Raw genomic sequence first — 16,488 nt, forward strand, 5'->3', positions numbered from 1 at the left:
ATTACATTTGAAACGATGACCAAAAAGAACATGGATGCTGAGAAATCGCTGTAACGGATTCATGCTTTGCTCCGTTCGATAAACGGCGGGTGTAACGAGTGTGCATACAGGTGAATACAAGCTTGGAAAGAAAAGCTTCTGGACTTCTTTGAAGACGTTTCACCCCTCATCAGAGAAGGTTACCTCGCAGCCCGTTGTTCATTCAGTGGGCTGGTTTGAGTCATTGTGCAAAGGTCTGTTTATAAGGTTGGAGACCTGCAGTCAGCTGAGACTGAAGAAGATACCTGGTGACGAAACGTTTCTCCCACTGAAAATGTCCAGATGAACAGAATCAACCTTTTGGGATCTCACCCAAGAAGTTTCAGGCTTCGTCCACACTCAGACGGCGCTTTTGGTCAAGGAAAACAGAGCTTTTTGAAAATGTTCTCCAAAGTGGATAGATTTGAAAACGTTGTTTCCGTGTCACAGTGTGGACTGTTTAAATGGAGGCTTTGGAAAACCTGACCAATTTTAGTCATGTGATGCACTCATGTGACCAATTAAACTAAGATAGCAGAGGGAGGCTCCAAACAGCTTTTCTTCAACTTCTTTAACTCTCACTCACTTTTGCAACTTTGTGCTTTTGTGTTACTCACAGAAGCAACTCCACCTCATTGTTAGTCCATTTAAAAAACGTTTTCCTCGACGTTTCAAAGAGCAGGGAAAGTAAATAAACGGCAGACAGAAATAACGCAGGTTGAATTGTCTTGCATTTCATGCATGCTCAGTACAAGAACATAAGCATTTTCAGTGTGGATTAAAACAATTGAAAATGATAGCGTGCAGCATTTTTAGACAAAAACACTGCTTTGAAAATTATCTGGATTAGTGTAGACGTAGCCTGAGTGTCACGGTCTGGCTGGCAGACCGTGGGGAGATGGGGAAATAGGACCCAAACGCCGGACTCTTCAGTGCAACAGTGTTTATTTACAAGGTGGTGAAGTAAACAACAATAAATCCCCAGTTTCCCAGACTCCCGTGTAGTGTCTTCTTCCCAAAAGTCCCCGTGTAGTGCTCTCTGCCCCAGTGTCCCTGCACTCCCCGTGCTCACTGCTCCTTCTCGTCCCACACTCCTCCTGAGGGGAAAACAATAGAGGCAGCCGTTAACACTTATCCCAGCAGGCATACACTCACACTTGACTTGTTTGAAGACTGACGTGTAGTCAAACGGTGTGCGGCCAGGACTTCGGGTGTGGCCAGCCCTCAAGTTAGACCACGCCCCCAGGGCTGAAGGTGCCTGTAACTTGGCCACAGCAGAAAGGCAAAACACACACATACCTGCCTACATACAGATGTGCATAGGGGCAGTGCAGACAACACACCAAATAATAATAATAATAATAACAATAACAGTCACAGTCCCCACTGCCCACGGACCCCGAGTCCCCAGAGCCGGGTCCGTGACACTGAGAGTATCTCTGGCAGGGCCAGGGACCCCCTATAGAGATTGACGGACCACGTGACTTTCGTGCATTGCATGCCGGGAACTCGTGGCAAAACAATCCAAGTACCACATCAAACGTAAACATTTGCAGCACCGCAAAACGTTTATTCTCCGGTTCCAATACCTTGTTGCTTTTTCTTTGCTGCACAAAAAGGTATGTACAAAACAAAGGAGAACAATGCCGGTCCGTATAAAGACAGACTTGATGAAAAGTCAAAGAAAAGATACGAGGAAAAAAATCTAAGGAGTGAAAGGGTCAGACCCTTACGAGCACACAGAGGGACAAAAGACGTCAGCGTGCTGCCCAACTTTCACCACGCTCAGATTTATAATTATACGGTTCTTGGAGTGAGTGCATACACTCGTGAAGTTTAGTAACTTCAGGTCACTGCAACAAGCCCAGGTACAGTTTACCGACGGATGGGTACAGGACCTTGAAATGCACCGTGTAGAACGACAGACCATCGTACATATCATAAGTTTACCAGTCTCACAAATCGTCGTCATAAATACACATTCGTTAACCGTTTATTAATAGGACCTTTGAGCTCAACGGTAATTAATTAGTAGTGGAAATAATTTCTGGTAGCATCACAGAAATGTAGCAGTGACAATAATACTGTATGCTGTAATCGCAGTGGACAATTAGTGATACAAAACAACTGTTTTATCCTGTGAATAAAAGTATATGTTTTTGTCAATGTACCATAATAACAGAAGCGAAACGCAATATTGTGTCAGGACAATTCACTATTTATGCACAATAAACAAAGGAGCATAGCGCGACAATTTCTGTTCAGCGCCAGACTTGCTTGTAACCTATATCACCAATTATGTTAAGAAAAATGACGCATTAACTACAACAGCAGACTGACCTTCGTGTAAATGCTTGGAGCAGACTAACCTGTGAGCTGGAGTGTTCTGAGACGTTATATTTGATCTTTGAATGGCTGCAATCCAGTCGCCTCTTTGTTACTTCGGAAACATGGCTCGAACAATTTCTCTTCAACGACCTAATCTGATAACAACCGATCTCTTTACCTGTCAGCTTCCCGTGGCTGTCATGCGACCGGCTATTGCAGTTAATAATACAACAGCTTCTTGCCATTTTTTGTGTTTCTTTTTATCGCTGTGTAACGGATTTCAATTGAAAGCCTGCGTGCGCTAGTACCTCTTGCCACGAGTTCCCAGAATCCTTTGCGGTTTTGCCCCTGAATGACGTCACATTTTCAATCTGTATTGATCCTCTTCCTAATCACACAAGCCACGGTGTGAACGGGTGTGGGTCACAATCGGCCAAGGTTTCGGGTGACGCTTACAGAGGTGTTCGCTGAAACTCTTCTTCATTAAAACTCAATGCAGCGACTGGAAGAACCGATCCTTTTAAGGATCCAAACCCAGCAACAAATGCATTCCCAACTCAGAGACCACAGCATTCTATCTCTAATGTAAATACACAAACCATGCAAATTTGTCATTCGGTTGCTTTCGTCAGTTCCACAAAGCTGAGTCCTGATCAACAACCCAGACACATCCTGTATCAGCAGTCTCCAAAGGGGCAGGAGCCTCCGTGCTTTCCCTCAGCTCTCTCCACTGAATTGCTCTGCATTCATTTCCATTCTGCAGTCTTTTGCTTTAAAAACCCTTACAATTGTAACCTGTTTTGCATTTGCCCCCACCCCACCCCCCGTCTGGGTTGGGAAGATGCTGCTGTCCGTGTGCTTATTCAGAGAGAAATGGCCTTTTGTCTCTGCTGCTCTCCGTCACAGAAGGTCACGCAGGCTTACCCCGCTGAATAAAGCCTCGGCCATTGTTATAATTTGCATTGATGCATAGAGGGGAGCGATGGGGTGGCAGAGGGCGAGGGTGGGTGTATGTGTGTTTATGTGTGGTAGTGTTCGAAGGGGGAGGTCAGCGTACCGTGAGGCAGGCAGGGTGGGAGGAGGTTATGCAGAATGACAGTGTCTTTGCTTGGAAATGTGAACAATGGATGGACAGTGTTTTTTCTTCTTCTCCCTAAACCGCCACGATCACTGACGTACACACACATCGTCCTCGTAACTCACCCCTGGGAGAACGAAGGCCTCATTCTCCAAGGTCAGCGGCAAGGACAGAGCCGGGACAATTAGTATGCAGAGCAGGAGTGAGGTGTCATTTAAGGGTATTGCTCTGATGCAATTACATTAGTTAGGCCAGGGAAGAATTCCCCATGTGACCTCAATCATATGTGGAACTGAAGGAGGAAGAGAGGAAACTGGCAAAAAGGATCACCTGAAGCCTCTTCTTATCACCACCTCACCTTATCTTATTTGCTTTACCTACAAATGTTCAAAGGGGGCAGAGGTGACAGATGAACAGAGAGATCATTGGCTACTCTCTTTACATGGTGATGGGAATCTTATTAAAAGAATATCTTAGAACGTGTTGTTGAAGAAATATCAGCTTGTGCACTTTCAAAGAACTAACCCCCCCCCACACACACACATTACATAAACGTTTTAAACTGACTTGCCTTTCTTTGAGTGAAATAAGTATTTGATCCTCAAGCAAGAAATGACTTGGTATTTGATGGAGAAACACTTGTTGGCAAGTGCAGACTTTTCCTGGTCACCAGGTTTGCAGACATCTCAGGAGGAATTTCCTAATGCCAGAACCTCGGAGAGTTTGGTTGCCCTGTGGCAGCTCGACGTTTAATCTCCCTCCCATTGAAGTCTGGAGACTAGCAAGACCACACCTTGAGCATAATGTGCTTCTTTAGCCACTCCTTTGTTGCCTTGGCAGTATGTTTTGGATCATTGTCACGCTTCCATCTATGAGCCATCTTCAGCGTTCCGGTTGAGGGAAGGAGGTTCTTGTTCAGGACCCCGTCAGTGGCCCCAACAGAAGAACATCCCCAAAGCTTAATGCTTCCCTCTGTGCCTGACTGTGGGGGACTGTGTTTGGGTCATAAAGCCTTCAGATTAGTGGATTACCTGCTCCACCTCCAGTGGCGTGTCTAGAAAATTTTTGTTGGGGGGGCCAGGTAGGGGCACAGATTTGGAGAAGGGTGGCAGATTTAATTGGCAGATAATGTTTAAAAAAAATTCTACCAACCGTTAACCATAATTCAATAATCCTATAAACCTAATAACCAAATGCGCTTTTAACTCTTATTAGAATGAGATTTTAACCACTACGGTGCAAAGTTTTTAGATACTGCGTTGATAAAGTACAAGAGATACAATCAGTGCTTTGTCAGTGTTTACTCAGCATTCAAGGACATCAATATTTGCATAGTATTTTTACTGACATATAGTGCACATATGTTTTGGGCAAAAACATTTTTGAATATTAAAATACGAACATTTGTAACAAACAATTGACAAATTAGCCAATGCAAAACTTTATCTGCCTGTTAAAAAAAGAAGATAATCTTCTCACAAACTGGTGTTTGATTTTGAAACAGGAAAAAAGTGGAGAAACAACTGAAAAGACTAACATTTGAATAAAACCTGAAAGCAAGTAAATACTTTATATGCTGCCTTATGGTAAACTTTGGTAATATTGATCAAGAACAACACTGGCTGATGATGAAATACAGTCAGCTGGCATGGTGACACTGCCAGTATTAACCTGCAGGGCTGGACTGGGACAGAAAATCGGGCATTTTGACTACAGACCGGCCCACCAGGTATTAAAGCCATAAAGACTTTGACTGAAAACAAACCCTGTGGTGACAGTGATGTACAGTCTTGTTGGTATATGTATGATTTCTATACATTTTACGTCAGATAAAAACTTTGGTTGTAAGGTTTAGATAATTATTTAATAAAAGCGAAACATTTTAAATGAGAATAAGAAAGAAAAGTATGTCTTTGTGCCCCCTTTCCCTGTTAATGCCCTACCTGCCCCCCTGGCAAAACTTTGCTAGACCCGCCCCTGCACAGTTACCAGCTGTCAGCTACGTAGAAAAAGGATCCTGGTGTTATTAGTCTCTCAGAAACAGTTCATAACTTCAACTCATTCATGTCACCTAAAAGGTAAACCTGTTTCTCCATCACCTGTTCAGCTCTGATGGTTCAGTAAGGACATCTCCTGGTTTCATCTTCATGTTTCCCTCTCACCACATATCCAAACCGACATCATGACCAGCAGCTTTACAGCTGTGGCTCCAGCAAACATCAGCTGATACTAGAAATTAATATTAAATAAATTCTAACAGCTGATCAAACGTGCTGCTGTTGTTTAGCGCGACATCCGCTGGTTTCCTCTTTCTGGCACAAAGTGGGAGATAAATAAACAAGAGAGCCGATCAGCTGATCATTGATCAGTTTCATGATTGAAGTAGCAACAGGAGAGGCAGGGGGAGAGAATGAGAGAAGAAGAGGCAGCTGTGCAGCGTAACGACAGAATAACTCCAGCTTTGTGTCTTTTTTCCATTCTAGCTAAAGTCCGGGACAAACTGCGTCTCTTCTCAGCTCAATACGAAACGTGTAATATTTTCTCTGAATGAGGGACCATTCCATTTTTTTAAGGAGCCGTTGGCAACTCTACTAACTAACTGTGGCGTGGGTGTGGTCCTTGGCCAACTGCAGAGGAGGCGTGACGCAGTGAGCTCCCGGGGCGGCGCAGGGGCGGGGTGAACAGGTGTGCTGGGATCTGACAGTGATTGTGTCTCTTTATATGTTGGCAGTGACAGACGGAGACGGAGGTGACAGCAGAGAAAGAGAGCGCGGAGTATATGTGTCCACGTACAACCCCGAGTTGAATAAAAAGTTCTGCACTGTCAAAGTCGCTCCGGCTGGTATTTCTTGGGTCCACCGTTACACTAACCTTATGAATAAAATAAAGTTCACTATCAGTAACATCATAGCAACCGAACAGCTGTATAAAAACTCCGTCAAGCTGGCTAGAACGCAGTATGAGTTATTGCAACTGACAGTAAAAAGTCAGCAACATGAAAATAAACTCCACCTAAACTTGGTTTATATCTGACCCAGATAGACTGCAGGTCATAACTTCTTACCTGAAGTTCAGTTCACCTGACACTCGGACTGGTGGCTGCCTCGGGGCTCTCCTCCTGCCTCACCTTCCCTCATCCACCTGCTGGCCTCTGTGGAAGCCCCGTCATAGCCACCACCAAACAACTGAGTTATTTTTACACATCGACCTGCATCTGGCCAATCCACCACCTCTCATTGTTCATGCCGTTACAAAAAAAAAAAAAAAGTCAAATAAGCCCGATGGCCAGTCCAGCTATGTTAACCTGCAACCAAATCTGCAGCTCCATACAGCAATGTTACGACTTAGATTACATCTTATAACTCATAACTCTTATGTTAGCTGCCCTCAGTAGCATACTGTCTGAAATATTCCACAGCTGCAATAATTCTTTAAGTGTTATTTTTTCCTTGGTATTCTAATTTCGCCGAAGTTTACTAAACTCACCAAACTTAATATTACTTACCGGGACATTTATTCTGTCCTCATTTTCTTTCACCGAAAAATTGTTTCCTGCGGTGCCATCTTTCGTGCTTGGCTCTCCTACCTTTGCTAACGCGATGCACATAGCGCAGAAGCCGATGCTGCATTCACTTACACTCGGATATCTGAGTGTCACCGTGAAAACATAATCGGACATTTGATATTTGATTGAATTTTATTTTTTGCCTTTGGGGTGGCACCTGGGGTGGCCAGTCTGGTTGGGGGGTTGGCCTGTGCCCCCCCAGGCCACCCCGCTGGACACGCCATTGTCCACCTCCTGAGCTACTGTGAAACTTTTGTGTTAGTATTATGCGACGGTGTAAAACCAACACAACAGTAAAACATGGTGAAAAATAAAACAAAGACAGAATGAATGTTTTAAAGTATCCTAGGCACCTGAAGTGCTTTGCCTTAAACAGGCTGCTGCTGCTTGAAAACCCTCCAATGTGGCTGAATTAAAACAATTCTGCAAAGAATAGTGGGCCAAAATTCCTCCACAGCGATGAAAGCAGTTGCAAACGCTTGATTGCAGTTGTTGCTGCTGGGATGATACAATCAGTTAATGTGTTTAACTGATTGTACTTTTTTACACAGGGCCAGGTAGGTTTGGGAAGCTTTTTCACTTAATACATGGGGTGGGGGGTCAACAGCTGTAAAGATGTGACCCCTTCATTCAAAGGGATTAAAGTGACTCCTGCGTTTTCTGCTCTCTGCTGCTTGTCAGTCTCATCAGTTTCCTTGAGTGTTGTTAAAACAGCCAGTGTTTTTTTCTATTAGCATCCATCAGGTTACCAGCTTGTAGTGGCGATGCATTTAGGTTGTATTTTAGCCACATGCTAAACATGCAAACTTCCAAATAAAGTGTTTCTTTCTTTACTGCTGCCCATAATAATGGATATTTAATGATGTTGTGTTTTAAATGTTCCTGTTGTGGAGTGGACAGTCAGAGTATTTTCTTTGCCATAGCAGTTAACTGTGGCCTCAGAGGGAAAATGAAATTTGCTCCTCCACCAACACCCTTTTCCTTGCTTTTTTGAGAAATCTCTGCCTGGGTTGTAAATTTTTCCCAATTCTTACTCATTCACTCCTTCTATCTTTCTCCCTCTTGTCTGAATTAATGAGATGGGGTTTGATCAGGGCAGCCAAGTGTTCAGTGGGAAATCTCACAGCCCGCCTTGTGTCCCGTAATAGAATTTGCATCTAATGCATACATAAATCAAACATCTTTCTGGACATTTTCATATGCATAATGTCATTTCATCCGGTTTCTTTCCAAGTGGGGAGCTGTGCTGGGCTGAGGGTGGGCTAGTGTTGGGTATGTTTTGGGCTGGGAAGGGGGTTATATGTAGGTGGCAGTGGGGTGTTGGTACAGAGAGGTTAGTTTGTTTTCATGTTCTTTTTTTTTTCTTACTTCTCTCCTTCTGTTCCAGTTTCGTACTTTTTTGACTTTGTCTTAATGCTTTCAATTTATTTTGCTGACTGCGTAGCCGTGGTGTGAAGCCATGCTTCGGAGATCTTTGGGGTTTGGTTGTCAGATATCTGCATTGAGTTTAAAAAAAAGGCAATACATGTGGATGTGTGTGTACATCCTCACGCCGCCATCGGTGTGTGTGTCTGAGGCATGTTGATGGGTGTTCAGAAGCAGTAGCAGAAGCTGCTTCATCACATCGCTACCTTATTCTTGAGGGCTTTGTTATGTAAATGCAAGAGAAAAAACTAGTAGATTCAAAGTGCTTTTTCTTCTCAAGGAGGTAGGGGATAAAAAAGAAGCAAGTGACAAGGTGTCTTGATTGTCCTTAGTGCTTTGCTAGTCTCGCACTAACAAGCCTTGATATTGTAGAAATTCCATTTGCAGTCGTCTCAATTTGCATGTCTTGGACAGTTCTTATGCACACTATTAACTCTCCGTGCTTCCACTGCTGTGGAGACAGAACGTGAATGTACTGGACCAAATGTACAGTCAAGTGTCCAAGTTGTGTGGCAATAATAATAATAATAGTAACACACACACACACACACACACACACACACACCCAAATAAATGAATATGACTGTTCGCGACTGAGATTTGTGTATATATGATAGGAAACACCTGATATTGCATCACTTATTCCCTGATGATTCAAGCTTTTAAAGGTGACCTATTCTGCTTTTTCTTTTTTTAATTTATTGTTACAAAGTGAACATTAACATAAAACATGGTAAAAGCTTCAAAAAGTGCAATACTTGCATGTATGGCCCAATATAATGGGGGTACGGTTTCAGGTGCCTTGAGCGGCATGTCCTGGGCAGCGAGCCACACCTGTCCTGGTGAATACTCCAGTGCCGGAGTGCGATGACGGTCCGCGTACCTCTTGCTCTGAGACACTGTGCTTTCAGGATTGGTTCCAAGCCTGCTGGCGGTGTTCCCGATGGTGTTGGACCGATGGGATTGTGCGAGCTCAGGTTCTTAGGGGGAGTGGATATTCCAGAGTAGGGCTGGGCCATATCATACCGTTCACGGTAACACCGGTATAATTTTGGGCAACGATAGAAGAATGAAATATCGCGATAGAATATGGGTAAAACGCGCATGCGCAGTGCCTTTGTTTTCATACGCACACGTCGGAAAAAGCATGGCGGCGAAAGCAAATCATTGAATGAAACACAACTTCACTGGTGTGGAACTGGTTTAGCTTTTGTCCGTCAGATACACAACAAAGCACAATTTTTGGTAGCGCATGCTAGCGGGCCGTCGTTATTACCGTGTTGTTTGGCAAATACGACACTTTAAATCAATCCTTTGATTTTTCTGAAAGTCGACAGAGCCCCTTATAATCCCGTGTGCTTTATGTATGAACTCTGGTTGTGTTTACTGACATTGAAACGATTTTATGTGCACGGCGCTCGAAAATCTGTCAAATGTTCCAGTACGACTTTGCTAAGCTACGAAGCCGCACCGCTTGATGGATTGTTGGAGCATTACGGCTATCGTAGGCGGAGCCTCACGGAGTGATACGTACTGGGCTTCAATATAATATTACCGAATTGTGTGTGTATAACCTCTTTTTAAGTTTTGTGGATATTATACATGGTTATGCTGAGGATAACACAATAATTCCCTCTAAGCTTTTCACCAAGTTGACGGGCCTAGGACTCAGCTGATCACTGTGTCAGTGGATCCTCAACTTCCTCACAGACAGACCCCAATCAGTGAGGGTGGGAAAACAAGTCTCCCCCTCCATCTCACTCAGCACTGGAGTGCCTCAGGGCTGTGTTTTAAGCCCCCTGCTGTACTCACTGTACACTTATGACTGTGTAGCCACATCAGACACCACCTCCATTGTCAAGTTTGCTGACGACACTGCTGTTGTGGGCCTGATCTCCGACAACATCGAGACGGCCTACCTGGAGGAGATTAGGAACCTGGAGACCTGGTGCCAGGAGAATAACCTCCTCCTAAACATCAGCAAGACTAAGGAGCTGATCGTGGACTTCACTACAAAGCAGGCGAGGAATTACAAACCCCTCATCATCAGTGGCACGCCAGTGGAGAGAGTGGACAGTTTCCGATACCTGGGTGTCCACATCACTCAGGACCTGTCATGGTCCTGCCACATCAACACCCTGGTTAAGAAAGCCCGTCAGCGTCTCTTCTTCCTCAGAAGACTTAGAGACTTCCATCTGCCACTGAAGGTGCTCAAGAACTTCTACTCCTGCACCATCGAGAGCGTCCTGACGGCAAACATCTGCACCTGGTTTGGGAACAGCACCAAGCAGGACAGACGAGATCTGCAAAGGGTGGTGCGCTCAGCCGAACGCATCATTCAATCAGAGCTCCCTGACCTGCTGTCCATCTACACCAAGCAGTGCAAGTCCAAAGCTAGGAAGATTATGATGGACCTCTCCCATCCCAACAATGGACTCTTCTCACTGTTGAGGTCTGGGAAGCGCTTCCGCTCCCTTAAGGCCAAAACAGAGAGAATGAAGAGGAGCTTCTTCCCCCAGGCTATTCGGGGCCTGAACCAGGTGTAGGACTGGACTCTCCCAAACACGTCACTATAAGACTGGACTCTCACACACGTCACCACACGCACCACCACACATTTCCTATAATCCTATAATTCCTATAATTTATAATCCTTATCTTTATAATCTCTTCTGCTATTTGCACATTCTTTACTGTAAATTCCTAAGTTAATTTGTAAATTTTTGTAGTAAATTGTAAATATTGTAAAACTTTTCTTCTGTCATTTAATGGTCGGGCATTGTACAGCTACAAGCATTTCACCCCCATGTCATACTGTGTATGGTTGTGTGTGTGTGACAAATAAAATTTGAATTTGAATTTGAATTTGATATGTCGGCCAGTTTCCACTGGAAATGCCTTTTGGTTAAACTGTCAGCAAGGAATTTGCATTTGTACAGTTACATTTTTATATAACTTTAATTCACATAAAACAGCTGCTTGTTTAAGTGAAAATACATTGCTGTTTTTTTTTTTTTTGCACTAATAAAGTTGAGGAGTTGTAAAGTATTTTGTCAAGTGTCAATTATATCGTCAGTTATATCGTTTTCCAAGTTTGAAAGAAGTATTGTGGGCACCTGTCAGAGGCTATTTTTAATGGGACTGCCATGGAGTCTAAAACATGATCTACTAGGACTTTGGTAATTTCAGAGGCAGATGGGAGTTTACAAAGATGAGCTGCTTTAGAGAATCTGTAAAGGATTGTAAATGACAGTCTAACCGTTAGATGGTGGGAGGCCGGTAACAAAGTCTAATGTGATGTGATAATGGCTGCGCGAGCAGCTGCAGGCACGTTATGCCGATCAGTAGGTCGAGTCCCCGGGTCAATGTCTCTGGGAGGTCCTGTTAGAGAATAGAGGTTTCAGTGTCCCAGGTAAGATTTCTGATAGAAGAGGTGGATGGCAGAATGTGCTCAGGGGTGGACTGATCTGAATCTTGGGAGGACTCTCAAGAGACAGTGTCTGCCTTAACAGTCCTAGAACCTGGGCGATCGGAGAGATCAAGGAAAAAATGCCTAAAGAATAATGTCAGGAAAAGAAAGCACAGAGTTGGAGCGTACCTTGGGGTGGACTGCTCGAACCTTGGGCAGGTCCATCTTCACCTGCTATAACAAAGCCCAGGAAAGACATGAAACTCACATTTCTCCACTTTCTCTTTCTCCAAGCTGCTGAAGGACACTGCGCACATGGGTCTGGTGTTCGGCCGGAGTTCTAGAGAATATGAGAATGTCGTCCAGATACACAAAAGCAACATGACGGAGGAAGTCTCTTGAAACATCATTGACGAGGGACTGAAGACAGCTGGAGCATTGGTGAGGCCAAAAGGCATGACTAGGTATTCAAAATGCCCCACCTGGGAGTTAAAAGCTGTCTTTCACCTGCCGCCCTCGCAGATGGGGGCAAGATGGTATGCACTGTCGAGTGATTCAAACACTGAATAATTAGAAGCAGGGGATATTTATTGTTTATGGTGATGTCATTTAACCCCGATAATCTAGGTGTTTTAATAAGCTTTTTGCTTTGATCACCCATAAGACAGAACCTCTGCAGCAAATCACTTTTGGGAAACCATAACACTTTTTACGCTCACATCTCCAGATAATCCACTCATCCTTGGTTTTCCCTGGCAAGGTACAGTGATTAATTGGATTTTATTTTGTCGTGCCCAGTGTCTGTGATCTTCCTTCAGGCCCCATCACTACTGAGTTCCCGTGAGCTACCCCTCTCCAGTAGGAGCTGGGTTTTTCTTTGTGGCCAAGAAGGACAAGTCTTTGAGCCTTCACCTTCACCAAGCCTTCACCTCCCTGGTGATGAAAGCCATGGAGAAGATCATAAAACAGCACATCGTAAGAGCAACTGATCCCCTGATGGACCCACTCCAGTTTGCTTACCGTGCACGCAGAGGTGTCGATGACACAAAAATCTTCATCTTGGACTCCATCCACAAACATCTGGAGCTCCCTGACTCCTCTGCCAGACTTCTGTTTGCTGATTTCTCAACACTCTGCAGCCTCATATCCTGGCCACTAAACTTTCCACCCGACTTCACCTGATAATCAGCTAATCCTGTGGATATTGGACTTTTTGACAAACAGGACTCGAAAGTGTCATGCCCTGCGGGATCGGCAAGGCGCTGATCATAGTCTCCCCACTCCTGGCTCTCCTTTTCTATCTCTCTCTCCCCCTCTCTCCCTCTCTCTCCTGTTTTGCCGGGGGAGAACTCATGGTGGGTTCACGGCCCACGCCTTCCTGGATTGGGAACACCTGGGCCTCATCAGACCAGCTGGTATTTTAGAGGGAGGTCAGCTGTTCAACGCTGGATTGTTGTGAAGACTCTAGTCAGTACACGTCCAGCCCACCGATGACTGCAGATCCACACAGCCCAACTGTCACCTGGTTAAATATGCTGACGACACAGTTCTCCTGTCACTGCTGTCAGGCCCACTCTTCAGGAGTTTGTAGAGTGGTGTGACAGCTCAAACCTGAACTGAACGTGAGCACAACCAAAGAGATGGTGGTGACCTTCTCCAGTAGGCAGAAGGATCTGGCTGCTTCAGTTACCACCACCATCCACGGGAAGCCAGTGGAGGAGTTGAGGAGTACAAATACCTGGGAACCATCTTTGACAACCTCCTGAAATTCTCTGCCAACACAGAGGAGATTCTCATGAGGTGCCACTGACGGCTACACCTCCTTAGGAAACTCAACTCCTTTGGAGTCAGCACAGCCATCATGATGACTTTTTAATATGCTTTCCTGGAAAGCATTATGACCTCCATCAGCTGCTGGTTCCACTCCCTCAGCCTTCATCCAGGAACAGACTGCAGCACACTGCATCAGTGTGCTCTACAGTCATTGGCCTGTCTCTGGCTCAGGTTTTCAGCCAACAGGCCCTCAGACAGGCAGCCAAAATCATCAACGACCCCTCTCACATTCTTCACCCCGCATTTCAATGGCTCCCCTCTGGGCGACGCCTCCACTGCATTTCCTGCAGGACTGAGAGGCGGAGGAGCGCCACCTTTGTCCCCAAAGCAGCTCTGCTTTTTAACTCCAGCAGATAAGAACATCACTCACTTACAATTATTTACTCACCTTCCAGTCACTTTAATTTTAAAACTGTATCTACTGTATATTCTGTGTATTTATTATTTCACTCTTATTGCCTGTTCTTATTGTCCTTATCTTCATGCTGCTCTGTTGTTTGTTAATTGCCCCTTGGGGATAAATAAAGTCTTCTGACTCTGATTCTGGTTCTGGGATCAGTGGGACACACAAAGTCCATGAGGTGGTGATTCAGGAGAATTTCTTTTTCTATTCTTGGCTTTTTATTAAGTCACATGATAAATCAGGCAACACCCACCTATCTGCACACCACCTGTATATATGTGTGTGTTTTGCTGAATCATGTTCAGTGATGTGTTAAAGCCCGCCCTGATGCCAGTGCAGCAGCACTTAGCTGTGGTTGTCTGTGATGGTGTGTTACATGCTGCAGGATCTTTGCATTGACCCCGACACAGCCAGCCTGGCTGCTCTCTAATTTAATGTGACGAGGATGTGTCCACTCCCATAAATAATGGAAAGAGCTGGCAGCACCGTCTCTGTGTTTACACTGTGATTAGTTGTCGCCTCAATTCTCTTTGATACTAATTAAAATGTAATGTATTTTCATTTATTTTGCTCATCTGAACAGTTGCCACACAAATCATCAAGTAGTAAACAGTCCTAAGCTCAGCTGACTGTATGTGTGTCAGCAGAGACACAGGGAACATCTACAGCTATATATTTGTTCTTACAGTTCACATATTTATATATGAGTACACCGTGTATACAAACTGCATGTAGGCATATAGTGTAGACAATGTGTTGATATGTCGAATGGTGCCTCCGTCTTACAAACTGGAATTATTAGTGGCTGAGCTGTCCCATTGTTAAAGTTTCACAAATTCCACATTTAGAGCACAAATGGTGACGGCACAGGTTCCTCAGAAGTGTGACGACACTGTTGGACTGATGGGACAATTGCATTTTTGGTTTCACTCAGTGGTTAGTTTTAAGCAGGTCTTGCATCTTTTGGTGCCTAAATATCAACAAATCGTTGTTTTTTTGAGGTTGACTCACTTAAAAGCACTTGTTTGATTTAAGCATTTAATAGCACTTCGTTAGGCTTAAGCAGTATAGATGTTTGTTGTTGGGTGAAATCCAGAACAATAACATTGCACACTGAAAATGTAGCCGTACCCAGTGCATTAGCTTTTTGCCAAAAGTCCAAAGTTATGGATAAATGTGATAATCCATCCCTTCTGACACAATGGTGATGTGATGCTGAGGCAATGACAATAGTCTGGTGTAGATACAAACTGCTGTGTAATAAAGATTTTAGCTTTAAGGAATGCAGGTAAGTGACTGAATGCTTTTGTCTCTCTGTGATTATTTATTACTACCAATACAATGTGTTCAATAAGATACATGCATCACAGTTCAAAGGAATCAAGTTTAAATGTCTGACAGCTGAAAGGTTTCTGAGGTTAGTAAAGAATGAGTATTTAGTTTTACATTCATGCTGTTAGCTAAAACGTGGAGCACACTCAGTATTTGTTTTATCAAAGTAAAAACTTCAAAGTGATCAATTATCTTCTATTAAGGCATAAAACAGAAGTCATTTTGTTAAATGTCATATAACATTTTAATATGAGAATTGTCCAAATTATACTGAAGAGTCATGATATTGAGATGTAACACACACTGGTATTATGAAGTAGCTCAGGAACTTATATTGAACTGGAAGTTGTGGTTACCATCTGACAGACTCGTTTCCCATTTGATATCCAGCACAGCTATAAACGAAATACAGATTTTGGTGTTGTCCGCACGCCTCAAAAATTATACTCAGATCAAGTGCAAGTTAAAGTTCAAGTAAAGGTTGCACAGCAACGTCAACACAACACATAGAATCTGCTAAAACAGAGTGAGAACAACCTGAGGCCTCCATGATGAACATGATTCATTCACTTCTGTGGCACTATCTGAGAAAGCAGTGCTATGTGAAGTATACAGTAGTGTACGGTGTATACTGATACTATAAAGAACAGAAATAGGCTCTTAGCCTGAGCATTCATGTATAGTTTTGTGTCTGCATTGTGTAGTGCATTTGAATATTGGTAACTGTGTCTCTCGAGGGTTGTTGTACTGGACACTCCCAAAGTGCATGCGGAGTGAAATGCTTTGCATCATCACATTCATCCAGGACTACCCAGGCATTTGCACATTGCTTAAACAGTTAGACAACATCCCCTTCAAAACACAGCCTGAAATCAGGACTATGAGGTGCACTACGTTTAACTGGCTCTGTTGGAGGCTCGCCTTTCTCCCACAGTGGGTGAAAATATTTCTATCCATGCGGCTAAGATACTTTACACACTCCACTTGACATTTTTGGCATTTTGAGCTGCAGCCAGTGACCATAAATTTTATATGCTAGATTTCAGTTCAGCTTGCACTAGACTTCACAGTCAATGGTAAACGAAGTCAACTCACAC

General features: G+C 43.9%; 1 long non-coding RNA gene across 1 annotated transcript; it reads right to left on the reverse strand.

The window, feature by feature from the left end:
* Positions 1 to 946: 946 nt before the first annotated feature.
* On the reverse strand, positions 947 to 3,095 carry LOC146685322 (uncharacterized). The gene is made up of 2 exons (XR_014916759.1): positions 2,803 to 3,095; positions 947 to 1,115 (listed from the first exon to the last, which is right to left on the reverse strand). It is a non-coding gene; the product is annotated as an uncharacterized LOC146685322 (long non-coding RNA).
* Between the last annotated feature and the right edge of the window lie 13,393 nt (positions 3,096 to 16,488).

The sequence above is a fragment of the Copadichromis virginalis genome, linkage group LG19 (genome assembly GCF_057382275.1).
Source record: "Copadichromis virginalis isolate Kocher_CV1m ecotype Utaka linkage group LG19, C_Virginalis_male_GT1.1, whole genome shotgun sequence".
NCBI classification, from domain to species: domain Eukaryota; kingdom Metazoa; phylum Chordata; class Actinopteri; order Cichliformes; family Cichlidae; genus Copadichromis; species Copadichromis virginalis.